Here is a 14,318-nt window from a genome sequence, read left to right as displayed (position 1 = left end):
AGTTTTTCTGACTGGTCAAAATTGACACAACAACCAACTGAACAAGTCTTTATGGCCTTCATTTGTTCCCTCGTAGTTCCTCATATACCTTCGCTTTTTGTGCAAATTCAGAAGAGCATTATTTACAAGATACCATTATTTGAGCGGTAGCAAGTTCAGGGATGGGGAAGGTTCCGAAGAGCATCGTTCATTTATTCAGAAGATAAAACAAATTATTTCCTCAGGATGCTTCAGTTGGTTGCTGGTCTAGCCTAGGCCTTTCCCTTAGGTCTTATATCTCTAGAATGAAAAGAGAGGGGAGTTATTCCTATTAGGTCAATTTTATAAATTTTTAGGTTTACATTGCCATATGAAAAGATTAAAATTCTCTTATGTCTTAACCGACTCCAGAGTAAATTTAATTCCTTTGGAAATTATACTGATTTTATGTATGTGCATGTGTGTGGTTTGCATTATGATTTTGTGTGATTATAAAGATACGTTTGTGCAAGAGATTCAAACCATAAAGGCATAACCCCCCACCCAGAATCAACTGGCATCATTTTAATGAATGAGCTTCTAGACCCCAACCTCCCCAGGGTATATATAGAGAGATAGATAACTTTATATAAATAAAATCATACTATAGATGCTGTTTTGCTTTCTGTTACTTTCAGTCATGGGGATCTTTCCATGTCAATATAAACTGTCTTTTTAAATGGCAGCATAGTATTCCAATGTGAATGTATAATAATTTACTCAACAAACCAGTATTTCCAGGCATCTGTCTTGTTTTTCATTGTACTCTTGTAGGCATCGTGCTGCTGGGAACATCATTTAAACCTAACATCTTCTCACATTTTTTTCGTTTTTCTCCATAGGGTACATTTGTAGGCATGGGTTTGCTGAGTCTAGCAGAACGTACATTGCAATATTTTATGATGTTGCCAGTTTGTCCTCCAGTGTCTGATTGTTATGTCCTCAGATGTATCTTTCTAGGCAGGCCTTCTCCACCCTAAAATTATAAAAGTGTTCGCTCATTGAGGGTTCTTGGTTGTAAAAACAGAAACTGATTGTGGTCTATTTAAAAGAACAAAAATGGTATCTGGTGCTCCTAGCATTGGCAGGAAGACTAGAAATAAGGTGTTAAGGGAGCTGGGTGCCCTGCATCACAGTAAGGCCACATAGCAGGGATGGGCTGGTAAGACCAACCTTCCCCATCCCTGAACTTGCTGCTGCTCAAATAATATCAGGAGTATGTTGTTTTCCCACTTTTCTTCATTGGTTTCCCCTGTAGTGTCTTCATTCTTACATGCATTGTTCCCATGTGGTGGTAAAGACAGCAAGAATCCATAGTCTTACCATTTTAGCATCCCAGAAAGAAAGAAGGCACTTCCCAATATTTTGTGTGGAAATCTTGGTGTGGAATCTCATTGGCCTGTCTTGGGATATGTATGCATCTGTGAACTAACCACTGTGGCAAAGGGAATGAAATGCACTGACTGGCCGGGCCTAGGCCATGTGCCCATCCCTGGTGCCGAGAATTAAATCATCCAGACTGAGAAAAAAGGGAGAGGTGGTTCTCAAAGAAAAGAAGAGTGCGGTTGTGAAAGAAGGGGAATAGATGCAACAAGAGAAATAAATATCCCCTGTGATTATGGTATATATTTTTAATATTTGACTGTATTCTTTTAGGAGAACAATTTACAATTTATCGTTTCAGAAAATTAAACTATCTTTTTATAAAATCTGTTCTTCATTGTACATGGGATTATTAAAATACCAGTAAGGATTTATTAAAATACCAATAAGGAAAGTAAGCTTCATTCTTTATTTTTCAATCAATTATCTTGAATTAAAGAAGGCTGTGGGGCCGGGCCAGGTGGCTCAAGCCTGTAATCCCAGCACTTTGGGAGGCCGAGGTGGGAGAATCACCTGAGATCAGGAGTTTGAGACTAGCCTGGCTAACATAGTGAAACCCCCTCTTTACTAAAAAAATACAAAAATTAACTGGGCATGGTGGCAGGTGCCTGTAATCCCAGCTACTCGAGAGGCTGAGGCAGGAGAATCACTTGAACCCAGGAGGCAGAGGTTGCAGTGAGCTGAGATCACGCCATTGCACTCCAGCCTGGGGGACGAGAGAGACTTCGTCAAAAAGAAAGAAGAAAGAGAGAAAGAGAGAGAGAGAGAGAAAGAGAAAGAAAGAAAAGAGAGAGAAAGAAAGAAGGAAAGAAAGGAAGGAAGGAAGGAGAAAAAGAAAGAAAGCTGTAAAGATGAGTAAAGACTTGCCTATTTTTCATTGTATACGTGGAATACGGATTCTTAAATATGCAGGATTCACACATGGTGAGGGTATACATTTTACTAAAGGACTGTATATTAGTGAAATTTGATATAGTATTCTAGACATGTCTAGAGGGATACACAACAGGCATACACTAGGAAAGCCAAAACTAAAACTAAAAAAAAAAAAACCTCAATCACATGGCATAAAAAGTCATTGCTGTGTTTTACAAGACAGTCCTGTAGTCATTCAAAACTGTTTCCCCATTTGAGTCACTACTTGCTCAATATATTTTCTCCCATGAATGTCTGTAATATGTATTTTAGCAAACAGAAAAGTATCAAGAAACAATGTAGTTTAGTGAAGCAAACATGGGTTTTGAAGTTAGACAAACTTGGGTTTCAATCTGATGTTTGTTTGTTTGTTTTTTTGATATGAGATGAGATCTGTATTAGTCCATTCTCAATGCTGCTAATAAAGACATACCTGAGACTGGGTAATTTATAAAGGAAAGAGGCTTAATTGACTCACAGTTCAGCATGGCTGAGGAGGCCTCAGGAAACTTACAATTATGGTGGAAGGGGATGCAAACTCGTCCTTCTTCACATGGTGACAGCAAGGAGAAGTGCAAACAAAGTGGGAAAAACCCCTTATAAAACCGTCAGATCTCGTGAGAACTCACTCGCTATCATGAGAACAGCATGGGGGGACTGCCCCCATCATCTAGTCACCTCCTACGAGGTCCCTCCCCCAGTGCATGGGGATTACAATTAGGATTACAATTCAAGATGAGATTTGTGTGGGGACCCAGAGCGAGACCTTATCAGGGTCTTACTGTGTTGCCTCTCTGGGCTCAAGCAATCCTGGTACCTCAGCCTCCTGAGTAGTTGGAATTTCAGGGGCACACCACTGTGCCTGGCTTCCAGTCTGATCTTAAAGGATATGAGCTTGCATATGTCTCCCCATCTGAAACCCACCTCATGAGTTTAGGGATCAAATGATGTTTTTACATAACAGTAGTAACTATTATCATTATTATAATAATTTGGAGTTATTACTTGAGGGAAAAGTAACATTTTTAAAGAAAATCAGTTGTTCCAATTAGAGACAGTTGTATGTGTAAGAGAATTATGATACATTTCCAAATGTGTACTGGGATTTTTTTTTTAATATCTGCAGTTTTGGTATAGCTGTGGTAAGTAAGCCTTCGGGGTGAAAAGGTTGATTTACTAGAGATAGGCTGTGATGTGCCAGCTAGTATTACTCTACAGTGTTCAAGGATCTGTGAGAAGCAGTACTTCTGTACATTTTCAGGAGTAGAAAGGAGCAGTGGTGGCCCAAAGTGCCTGGCCGCTGCACAGTGGTCATGCCCCCTAAAAATTGAATGAGTCTGTAGAGTGAGCCCAATCTAGCCCAGGAGTGTTTGAACTCTGGGTCACACTTTAATATGATTAACACTTTCACTTATTGATGGTCTTGATTTGTCTTGGCACTTTGCAATTGAATGATCTATACAAAGGCTTTCTCCTTTGGATGCAGCATATATTTGTCGTCTAACTACAGAGTTTAGCATCAAATAATTTTATGACAGACCACATTTGGCATGCCTAGTTATTCAGGGAATTTTCAAAGAACCATAGAGGGACTTTTTAGTCACACATCCTCTCTGTTCTTAGTCATCTATTCCTTTTATGGTAGTCATTAGCCAGTATCTCTCAACCTCTTCTACAATGTTTAACAGTTAGTGTACACTCTCTGTAGCGTTGGCTTTTTTTGAGCTCTGTGTACTTAATAATGAGACAGTCAGCATATACTTGTGAAAACATAAAACAAAATGTTGGTATATTCTCCACATGCTTTCTTTTTATAGAACCACAGTTGTTAATACACACATTAACTACTTCAAAATCACTAATTAAAACATTTTCTCATCTGTATTTTGGGAGTATTATCTTTTCTCTCCTCCAGTTGTACCACTTAAGTATCATTGGTTACATTCAGAATTAAGGGACAAGAGAAATGAAAGACAGTGTGATTTAGAAGTTTTGCTTTAATGCTTAGGAAAACAGACGTTTTCATATTCTAGGTAATCAGAAGTACCTTCTACATTTAACTACTTGACCCTAATGGCCTGGTCAAATTCCAGTGTTGCACAATTGCATTCTACCTTCCCTAATACCTAGTGAATTTAATTGTTTGGCTACAAACTATTCCCCTTAACTTTTTAGAACCGTTTTGTAGGCTGTGCTCTTATAAAGATATAGCAAAATCCGCACTTGTCACCTTTTCTAAAAATGCAAGTCATTTTCACTCCCTCTCCTTCTAATCCTTCTGCTTTCTCCCCATATTTATAGACACATTTCCCAAAAAATATTCAATCTTCTTTTTCATGGATCTAAAAGACATTGGACATACGGCTTGAACACAACACTAGGGTAATAATTAATTAAGGTAAGAAAGCAAGGATTTTGGAAAGTGTGGGTTGATGAGTCAGATAATGGTAGGATTTTTCTCCTGATCTCCGATAAGGTATTACAAAGCCTCTCCTAATTTTCTTGCAGGCTCCTGACAGCATATCCTGAATTAAACTTGTTCTGTTTCCCCAGCTTACCCTCCTAAATTCTCTATCTCCTGTCACGGCATCTCTCTCCATCCCTTAATCATCTAAACTGGAATCCCAGCTCTCTATTTCACACCCCATATCCAATCCCCTCGGCCCTTAGGGGAGAGCGGGCAATAGATCCTGGCTGTGCCGGTCACCTGTGGGCTCCCGCAGCAAACAGGTGGGTTCATTTCCTGCAGTATGCTGTACAAATGTTTTATTTTTGTATGCCCTGATGTGAAAAAGTTTGGGAAGTATTCAGGATAGAATTTACACTCCTATGAAGGCTGTGCCAGAAATGACCCCAACTGACTTCTGGCTTCATCCTCTCCCTCTCTCCTCAAGTACATTTTATGTTATAACCTCATCAAAAAAAAAGTCTCAGTATCCTAAATACACACACTTTGCCATTTTATTTCCCCATCCTTAATTACATCATTTTGTGGTTGCTTCTCCCTGTTTCTGCATGGTGAAATTTTATTCCTCCTTTAAGCAGAACCCAAATGTTATCTCTTCCTTGGCCTTAGTAGGGAGAATTAATCGTGTTTTCTTTTGTGATTCCAGGGCTTATGCTTTTAACCATTATGCTATGGTGAGCCAGTAAATCTCTATTCCCCTGGAATTAGACTAGCTGGGTTTAGATCCCAGCTATATAGCAGCTGAATGACTTTGGGTAATTGTGTAAACCTTCAAGTACTCAGTTTTGTTATTTGTAACCTGGATATAACAGTAGTCTCTAACTGTGTCACTAGGATTAAGTGACAGAGAAAGTTATTTAGTGCACAGTAAATGTTTTCTTACAATGATTATCTGAAGATTTATCAAATATTTGGAAAAAAAAAAAACTTCTTGCTGTGTGCCCTGTACTGGGTTGTAAACTCCTTGAGGGAAGGGGCTGTATCTTATTCATTTTTGTCCAACATTTATGATAGTGCTTGGCACTATTGTTAGTATTAGTGTTAAGCATTCCATAGATCTTCCTCTCCACCAGGAAGTATCTCCTTCAAATACCCTTGCAACAACTCTGTGAGGGAGATATTGTTTCGTCCATTTAACTAAGGCATAGAAAGGTTAAGTACCTTGTCTAAGGCCACAAGCTAGTAAGAATTTGGACCCCAGGCAGCCTGGAACAAATTCCAAGCTATTAATCACCACACTAGGCTACCTCCTAGTAGGTGCTTAGTAAATCTCCATTGGAACAAAAAGATGAATGAGATTCAGATAAACAGGCATGTGGGATGGAGTGCTAGGAAATGGTCCTATTGAAAAAGATGTGGGTAAGAAGTAAAGAAAAAATTATCAAGAGCTAGACTAAGTGAGTAAGAGGAAACATTGATAATAGTACTATAGTAACACCAGGGGGTAATCAGTATTAGTGTCCTTTGCAGGACAATAAAACTGTATTTTCTGAGTTGGAAAGCTTCTGGATTGCAAAAAGTAGCTTTATGCCTCAAATGAGCTCAGTTTATACCCCAATTAAAATATATTACAATGAGAATTTATTTTTCCACCATGATAGAGTTACTGGTACTGGTCCTCCCTCCTATTTCAAGTAACAAGAAAACTGGACACAATGTATGAAAGAACTGTTTCCAACACTGGACAACAGGCAGTGCAGACAGGGATCTCTGAGAGAGGGGAACAGAGTCAGTCTTGGCATCACCACAGGTTACTGAGTGCAGGCACTGTGCATCCACCATGTAGCAGAGCTGAGGGAGGAGAGAGGTTGGAGGTCAGTGAAGCTGAAAAGACTGGGACTTGTGAGGCAAAGTGCCAGAGAGGAGGGAGCTATGCAGAAAAAGAACTTCACACATCTGCATAGGATCCCTTGAGTTTGTTGCCAGATACTCAGCTATGCATGCCTACAGTTAAACTCCCCATGGCCAGATGTGTTGGTGGTTCCCAGATCACCCTCTGTTTGATGACTTTCTAGGAGGACCTACAGGGCTCAGGATGTACTCCTGGCTAAGATTTGCTACAGTGAAAGGCTACAAAGCAAAAAAACAACAAAGGGAAAAGATGCATGAGATGAAGTTTGGAGGAAGCCAGGCACAACAAGCTTCGAAGAGTCCTGTTCTGGTGGAGCCACACAGGATGCACCTAATTTCCTTAGCAATGAGTTGTGACAACACACGTGAAATGTTGTCTACCAGGGAAGCTCATTAGAGACTCAGTGCCAGGATTTTTATTAGGGGTAGTCACATTCTGCCTGCCACATACCAAAATTCCAGACTTTCACAAAGAAATCAGGTGTTCAGCACAGTCGTATTGTTTACACGAATAATTTAGGCACTGTGAGCCACTCTTAACAGGGTGTTCAGAATGATCCTAAAATCCAAGTTCCTAGGTGTTAGCTAGGGGCCAACCTTGTAAGCAGGGCTTTCAAAAGGCTACATTTGCATCTGCTATGTTAACTTTGTAATACACTTTGGGCAGAGAACTGTAAGAGATCCCAGAGGACATTTGACAATTTCTGGAGACATTTGTGTTGTCATAACTGGGAGGTCCACGGACATACATTGGATAGAAGCCAGGAATGCTGCTAAACGCTATGCAATCCACAGAGCAGCCCCCACCCCCTCAACCAAAAATTACGTGGCCCAAAATGTCAGTAGCGTCAAGGTGGAGAAACTCTGGTCTAGACCTACCCTAACAGAATTTAACAACAAGCCTGGAAGAGCTGAAGTTGATTTGCAAGTAACTTAAATGCTAGTCAAACAAAATCAGCGGTCGGGCACGGTGGCTCACACCTGTAATCCCAGCACTTTGGGAGGCCAAGGTGGGTGGATCACCTGAGCTCAGGAGTTCAAGACCAGCTTGGCCAACATGGCGAAACCTCATCTCTACTAAAAAATACAAAAAATTAGCCAGGCGTGGTGGTGGGCGCTGTAATCCCAGCAACTTGGGAGGCTGAGCCAGGAGAATTGCTTGAACCCGGGAGGCAGAGGTTGAAGTGAGCCAAGATCACGCCACTGCACTCCAGCCTAGGCAATAGAGCAAGACTCTGTCTCAAAATAATAAATAAATAAATTAAATAAATAAATTATATACCAGGTGAAAATACCCTTCAAAAATGAAGACAAAACGAAGACATTTTCAAATCAAAAGCTAGGAGAATACATGGCCAGCAGACCTGCACACCAAGAAATGTAATGGGAAAATGTTCAGGCTGAAGAAAAAGAGATCTCAGATGGAAATTTAGAAATACACAAAACAATAAAGAGCACTGGAGGTGGCAAATATATGGGTAAATACAGAAGACTTGTTTCCCCATTAAAATTTTATAAAAAATCCTTTTAAACAACAATTGACTGTTTAAAGCAAACATGGGAATGTTGATTGTGGGCCTTATAACCTATGTAGAAGTAAATGTATGACACCAATATAGTACCAAGAATGGCTTTTACAATATATATTAAGTGATCTAATATTATTTGAAAGTACAGGTTGAATATCCCTTATCCAAATTGCTTGGGACCAGAAATGTTTTAGATTTTGGATTTTGGAATGTTTGCAGTATACTTACTGATTGAGCATCCCTAATCTGAAATCCCAAATGCTCCAATGAACATTTTTTTTTTTGAGCAACATGTCAGGGCTAAAAACTTTTCCAATTACAGAGCATTTTGGATTTCAGATTTTTGGGTTAGGGATGCTAATTCTGTTAAATTAAAAATGCATAGTGTAATGCCGGGCACAGTGGCTCACGCCTGTAATCCTAGCACTTTGGGAGGCTGAGGCGGGTGGATCACAAGGTCAGGAGTTCGAGGCCAGCCTGGCCAACATGGTGAAACCCCATCTCTACTAAAAATACAAAAATTAGCCAGGTGTGGTGGCGGGTGCCTGTAATCCTAGTTACTCAGGAGGCTGAGGCACGAAAATCGCTTGAACCTGGGAGGCAGAGGTTGCAGTAAGCCGAGCTCGCACCACTGCACTCCAGCCTGGGTGACAGAATGAGACTTTGTCTTAAAACAAAACAAAACAAAACAAAAAAAACCCAGAAATATTACCAGGGATAAAGAAGACATTTTATAATGATTATAGTGATTTTAAAATATGTCTTCATATTGTTAGATATACTTTTCTTTAAGAGGTAGAGCCTAATTCTTCTCCTCTTGAATGTTGATTGGACTTTGTGACTCATGAATAGAATATGGTAGAAGAGATAAAAGATATTGTGGCTTCCAACTTAGTTGCTCTCTACTTAGTCATTTGATCTGAGAGAGGTCAGCTGCTATGGATGAAGAGAGGTTCACATAGTGAGCAACTAAGACCTCCAACATAGTGAGCAACTAAGACCTCTAACCAAGAGCCATGTGTGTGAGCCATCTTGGGAGCATATCCAACAACCCCAGTCAAGCCTTCAGGTAACTGCAGCCCCAGCCAACCTGTTAACGGCTACCTCATGGGAGACCCCACACCAGAACCACCCAACTAAGCTACCCCTGAATTTCTGAATTTCTGACTGGCAGAACCAGTGTTTGTTATTTTAATAAATGTTTATTATTTTAAGCTGCAAAGTTTTAGAATAATTTGTTACCCAGCTTTAGATATCCAATAGAATGATAAAAGGATTGACTCATCAAGAAGATATTCAAATCATGAATCTGTATGCAGTTGATACCTTCAAAATATACTATATAAAACCTGAGAAAACTAAAACCAGAAATAGATCATTCTGTAATTAAGTTGGAAATTTCATCACTCCCAGCCCAGTAATTGATAGTACAAAAATAGACAAAAAATTGGAAAGGAATGGGAAGACTTGAAAAACACTATCAACCAACCTGATTGAATTGATTTTTACAGAATACACTACCCAGTAGTAGCAGAATATGTATTCTTTTCAAGTGCATATGGAGTGTTCACCAAAATAGACCATATTCTGGCCTATAGAAAAAGTCTCAGTAAATTTTAAAAGACAGAAATCATGGAGAGTATTTTCTGATCACAAGAGTCAAACTGGAAATCAGTAACAGAAATGTACCTGAGAAATTCTCCAAGTACGTAGAAATTAAACTTTGTGGTTTAAATATAACACATGGATGGTTTGAAGAAATCACAAAGGAAAATAGAAAATATTTTTAACTGAACGAAATCACAGCATGTCAAAAGTTGTGGAATGCAGTTAAAGCAGTACTTGAGGGAAATTTATAATTTTAAATGCTTATACTAGAAAAGAAAGAAGAGCCAAAATCAATTATTTAAGTTTTTACCCGGAGGAACTAGAAAAAAAAGGGCAAATTAAATCCAAAGTGAGTAGAAGAAAGAAACTAATAAAGAGAAATCTATAAAATAGAAAAAGGGCAGCTAATACTCCCTCAAAAACCTATGAAACAAAAAAATTGGTTCTTTACAAGGAATAATAAAATTGATTAAATGAGCCTGATTCATTTTTGCATCCTTAAAATACAATACACTGTTGACATGACTTTTTGAAAGCCAAAATGCTGAATTCCTAATTGTTCTTTATTTGAGATACGTGGCCTTGTTCTGAGTATTCAGCCAAAATAAAACTTACTTAAGCAAGTGTCAGTTACAAGTTTAGTTATGATAAATTGTATTTATTTTTGTCCAAACATTTCAGAAAGTTTCCTCTGAAAGTTAGTTATGGAGAAATAGTATTTGGGAAAAAACCTTACAATCTATGTGTCCTCTATTTTGTCTTTAATTTTGAACAAAAAAGGTATGTAAAGCAGGTGATGAAAAGTTTGATTTCAAGACCAAAAATATGTGTTCCAGAAAAATCCCGTTAAAGATGTTGAAAGACACATATTGGACATTCGTAGATTCCATTCGCCAAGAAGTGTATTTTCATAATATACAACATTTATGGCAAGGTGTTATTCAGATACTATAGATTATTTTTAAAAATTTTCCAAAAGAAAGAAAACTGTACAAAGACCAAACTATCAACATGTCAATGATCATGTGCAATTTTAACAGTTTATCCCTTCAGTTACTAAACCCATTGATAAGTAATCTGTGCCACTATTTGTAGTTATTCACAGTGACAGAATCTTTTAATAAAGATGAAGTAAATATGTACGTATAAGGAGTAATTTTGTTCTTAATGAAAATGATTTCAACTATTTGGTTTTCTTCAATTTGTAAGATAATAAAACTACTTGATTGTTCAGCAAATACTGAGTACAAGCCCAAGGAAAATGTAAAATTAATTAAAATTCTCATAACCACTAGGATATTTAGTAAATTTATATTCTTTTTTGATGATTCACTATCTGATTATTTAGTTCATAGACTATATGGATTTTGTTTGCTTATAAAATCTTAGAATCAAATAATATAGTCCAGCCCCTCATTCAGTTTCCTTTTACTTTTCATCTTTTGAACACTTCACTGATCACAAGCCTCCCAGATACGGGAAGAAATACTTAAAATTGACGCAGTCAGTTCTGCTATATTCTAATGGTGCTTTTTAAGAGATTTCTTCATGTTGTAGTGGATGAGAAGTGGGGTGGAGGATGGATATACAATGATAAAACAACTAAGTAACTAATCCTCAATTTTAGGATTATTGGTAGAATTGAATTTCAAATTCTAATTTTTAGCTTCATTTAACATCTTAGTTTGTAATATGCATGTCCACCTGCTTCTCAAGAATAGTTTGTTTCTGTTTTTGATTATCTTCCTTCTAAAGTATGAATTTTCACCCCAGGCAAAAGATGACAGTTAATAGACTAATAGGGCAGACAAAAGGGAAAACTTTATAAAGATTCATTTTTTCTAAGGGAATTTTGATGGTTTGATTAGATAGGGAACAATGCTAGAAACAAAAGGAGACTTTTGACTGGCCCAGAGGAGAACCAGTCTTAAGGATAGAGGACTACCATTCTTTCTGCCTATTGTACAGTTTTCAGCTACCAGGAATTCTTGAAGTGCTGTGAATCCCAGGGATTAAGTAAAGACAGAGTAATCATTACACCCATTATTGTTGGGAATTGTTTGCACTCTTGTTTCTTTTATGCATGTCTTCCTTCCACATTTTTGCAGTTTGCTCTATTTGACAGCTGTGCTATTTGACAGTAGTATTTTTATAGTTCAACATAACTGAATGTAATATAGATGTAACTCTATTTTCTGTAATTTTCTCTTATTTATTTATTTTGTTTTTATTTATTTGGGGCTGTGTTTGTGAAGTAAGAGGAAATAAAACACCAGACAAATTTGAATTCTAAGATTTATTGTTGCAGAGGGTAAGATCTAATGCCATCATAAATAGATATAAAATGAATTGTGAGCATCTGCACTCACTCTGCCTTTCTTTTTGATTTGTTTTAATGAGTGTTTCCCTTTTCTGAATTCAACTTCTCAACTTATTCTTTCCCTCTTTCTTCTTATTCCTAGATGTCTCTTCCTGGGCTAAAGCAGTTCTTAATTATTTCTTCTCAGAACTAGATCTTCCCTATGTTTCATTTTAAAAAAATATATGACCTGTCTAGAACCTCACTTTTCTTACACGGTTTATTTGGCAGATAACATTTTTTAAAATGAATATTGTGAAATCTGTAAATTTTCTAGTAAAATAATAACTTTTTCCATCATAGTGGGCACTAAATAAATATATGTTGACTTAATTAAAATGAATTCTTGTACTTAGATTTAATGCAGAATTGAGAAATACCCAGATTATCACAGTCCCCAGAAAGGGATCAATTAATCCCAGCAGACTAAAGCCAAAGGTCACCATGTTCCCAATGGTTTTGTAATTCTGTAGAGACTGGCAAAAGTGAACCCTTGGTTACTAGGTCACATTGCGTAAGAGGAGGAGTGTGAACTCTATTCATTCAACAAAAATGTATCTAATACCTGGAATAATCTAGGCATTGTGTGGTGTTGGGATATGGTGGTAAATAAGGTAGAAGTTGTTCCTGCCTTCATGAGGTTTGCATTCCAGGTTCCCTGAGAAATCTGTTCCTTAGCTAGAGGCAGCCATTTCTCATCTGCTGCTTGATTTCTCTTCTCTTTGTTTCTCAAACCAGGTCCAGGGGTTTTCTTTGTTAACATTCTGCTATACCATTACCTGGGTACTCCTATCACAATGTCTTATACTTACTTAGATGTCTATTTTTCCAGATTATAAGGGACTATCTTTTTATTTATATTGCCCCAATACCTAACAGAATAATTGAACATGGTTGGTTTCAAGATATGTTTGTTTACCAAGTTAGTCAAACTAGAACAGTGCTTCACAGCTTTTTCTGTGTTATGACACATAAAAAATATTGAAGACAGCGAGCCCTCCTGAGGCACTGGCTTGAGGGTTTCCATTGCTCTGGGCCCTCGGTGGCTGCCTTGCAGATGGAAGGATCAGCATCTCAGTGTACCTGCCACCCATTCATGGTACTTTGCACACCATGCAGAAGCTCTGCACTGGAGAGTACCATGTGCTATTGGAAGTCTGTGGATCTGGAGGTTATAATTGGAGGAAATGGACAAAGAGCAGTGGCCAAGAGCAAGTGTATGGCAATGGGGCTGGAGGGCAGAGTCATTTAAGAATAAAGGCTGAAAAGTAATCTAGGGATTTTAGCCAGTCGTGGAGGAGAATACGTTTTTTTTTTTTTTTCCTTTATTTTGTTCTTTTTTTCTTTTTTTTCTGAGACAGAGTCTCACTTGGTTGCCCAGGCTGGAGTGCAGTGGTGCGTTCTTGGCTCACTGCAGCCTCCCAGGCTCAAGCAACCCTCCCACCTCAACCTTCTTTTATTTTTTGTAGAAATGAGGTTTTGCCATCTTGCCCAGGTTGCTCTAGAAGTCCTGAGCTCAAAAGATCTGCCTGCCTCAGCCTCCCAAAGTACTGGGATTACAGATGTGAGCCACTGGACCCAGCTGAGAATAAGCTTTGAAAAAATTCCTGCAGGTTAGCTTTGGAAGATAGGCCTTAGTCTTTGAAAAGAGTGGTAATTTATGGAAAATTTCCTCCCTTCTACTTTCTTAATCATCCTGCCCTCTCAAAACACCATGTACAAAATGCAGCTGGTTTTACAACTCTGTGTATATACTAGAAGCCATTGAATTGTACACTTTAAATGGATGAGTTGTATGGTATGTGAATTCTAACTCAATAGATCTGTTATATTTTCCTCCACTGTATTTGAGTTTATAAAAAAATAAATCTGAAGGGAAGTGAAAGAAAAAATGGTTTCTCTATGCAAGAGAGAGTCTACTTAGAGGGTTGAAATGACCAAGATGTGAATATTTAAATTATCAATACTTAAACATTTCCAAATCTGAATATTTAGAAATTTGCTTGTTTTTATTGATATCTCATGAGTTTTATAACATTTTATAAATCTCACAGATAGAATTTCATCCTGAGTTATAATCAAGATTCTATTTTATCTTGGTGGAAAAGAGTAAGAGATCTTTATGGTTATAATATAGATTATTACTTTGATATGAAATAATTAGCCTTAAAATATTTAAACAAAATTA

This window comes from Nomascus leucogenys, chromosome 14 (assembly GCF_006542625.1).
Source record: "Nomascus leucogenys isolate Asia chromosome 14, Asia_NLE_v1, whole genome shotgun sequence".
Classification (NCBI taxonomy): Eukaryota; Metazoa; Chordata; class Mammalia; order Primates; family Hylobatidae; genus Nomascus; species Nomascus leucogenys.
Note: the sequence above shows the minus strand (reverse complement) of the source record.